Raw genomic sequence first — 2,500 nt, forward strand, 5'->3', positions numbered from 1 at the left:
ATATATATATATACACACATGTGTGTGTGTGTGTGTGTGTGTTGGCGTGTGTGTGTGTACATATGGATATCTACATGTTTATATGTGTATATATATATGTATAAATATACATATATACATATATACATATGTATATACATATGCATATATATATATATATATATATATATATATATATATATATATAATATGTTTATGTGTATGTATATATGTATATATATATATATATATATATATATATATATATATATATAAATGTATATATACATATATATATAAAGTATATGTATATATATATATATATATATATATATATATATATATACATATATATATGTATATACATATACTTTGTTACTAACTCACCATTCTATAACTCTAGCAACATGAACACAACACACAAAACAAATACAGGGCCATGTAACACATTACACAAACATACGCACACGCTTATAAAATATTCCAAAGCACAAACACACAAGCACACACGAGCAGGTGGCACCAGGACACATCACTGTGTTTGTTGTGTACTTGTTATGCTTTAATCCTTTTAATAACCTGTACGTCTAAAACCTGTTCTTAAACTTTCAAATGGATCTTTCACAAAAATAAATTTAATAAAGACGTTTTTTTTTTTCTCTCTCTCTTGCACACTTGTTTAAGCTGTCTGGTTTATCATTCTGTGTATCTTCTTCGTAGATTTTTACAGTGGTATAATCATCAACTCTCTACTACTGATATTCATGCCTAAGTCAATATTAATGTCACTATACTTTGTTTATTATAAATATATTGTTGATATTATTACCAATAACGGTGTTGTTGTTTTCATTCTTATCATTGTCATCATTGCTATTATTGACGATATAATTATTATCACTATTGTTATCATTATCTTTATTATCATCATGATTATCACCTACGTCATTCTTACTATTATTGTTGCTGTTATTATTGTCTTTGTTTTTATTATTGTTATTACTATTATTATTGTTATTATCATTATCATTATTTTTTTTTAATTATTATTACTATTATTATTATTAATATTATTATTATTTTGTTAGTGTTATTATTATTTTTATAATTACTATTATTATTATTACCATTAGTAGTAGTAGTAGTAGTAATAGTATCATTATCATTAACATTATCTTCATTATCATTGTAATCATTATTATCATTATTGTTATTACCATTATAATTATTATTATTATTATTATTATTATTATTATTATTATTATTATCATTATTATTATTATCACTATTATTACCATTCTTATTATCTTTAGCATTATTATCAATATTAGCATTGTTATTATTACTATCATTATTATTGTCATAATAATCAGCATTATTGTCCTAATTATTATCATCATTATTATTATTATTATTATGATTTTTTTTTGGATTATCATTATTATTATTATCATTATTATAATAATAATGATTATTATTATTGTTATTATTATCATTATCATTATTATTACCATTATTATCATAACAATTATTATCAATTTTATAATTATTATTATCAATTTTATCAATATTATTGTCATAATCATGAACATTATAATAATTATTATTGCCATCATCATTATCTTTTTTATCGCAGGAACATAATTGTTGTTGCTGTTTTATATTACTTTTATTGCTAGTATTACCTGTGCTATAATTTATTATATTTATATATCATATATTATATTGTATTTTTTATCATATGTATATTTTTTTTTATTTATTATATATCATACATCATATATCGTTATATACCATACATATATACCATTATATAATACTATATTATACTATATATTATGTTATATTATATTATATTGAATATATCATTATATATCCTATATTATATATCTTTACTTAACATGACATATATAATAAATATACATTTATTATATATTATGTATCATTATATAGTGTTACATTACTTGTGCCTTTACTGTTGTTTTCCTTAACACCACTACTGTTATTATTGTCATTATTGTTATTCCTACAATCATTACTGTTATCTTTCTTTTATATCTGTTATTTCAACAACATGATATTGCTAATGTTATTTTTGCAATTATTATCTTCGTGTAACATCATTAGTGTTAGTAATATCGTTGCTATTATAATCGTTCTTGTCTTTATTTTTCTTTATTTTTCTTTCTTTGGTCAATAGTATTTTTGTTATTATCATGTGCGTGATAACGATGTGGTGTTAAACGTTGAAATTATATTAATGGGCAAGAATAAGAACGGTAATAATGACATTGATGATGATAATGAGCCAACGCAATGATGGTAATAATGAGGGTAATCAATGTAATATGAAGGGAATCTATAATAAACGATGATAATGCTGATAATCTGCAAAGCATGCTGATTATTTCACCAATGAAAGTAAAAAAGATTCTTAGAAATTCTCTAATGATATGATGGTAAATATTATCGAAAATAATGGTGATAATATTGATACGAACAAATATATGAAGATGAATGA

General features: G+C 21.3%; 1 protein-coding gene across 1 annotated transcript in view; it reads left to right on the plus strand.

The window, feature by feature from the left end:
- Window positions 1–2,500, plus strand: part of LOC125040008 (arabinogalactan protein 1-like) — a 7,709-nt gene that overhangs the window by 497 nt on the left and 4,712 nt on the right. The gene's annotated exons all lie outside the window — the stretch shown is intronic.

This window comes from Penaeus chinensis, chromosome 28 (genome assembly GCF_019202785.1).
Source record: "Penaeus chinensis breed Huanghai No. 1 chromosome 28, ASM1920278v2, whole genome shotgun sequence".
Taxonomy (NCBI): domain Eukaryota; kingdom Metazoa; phylum Arthropoda; class Malacostraca; order Decapoda; family Penaeidae; genus Penaeus; species Penaeus chinensis.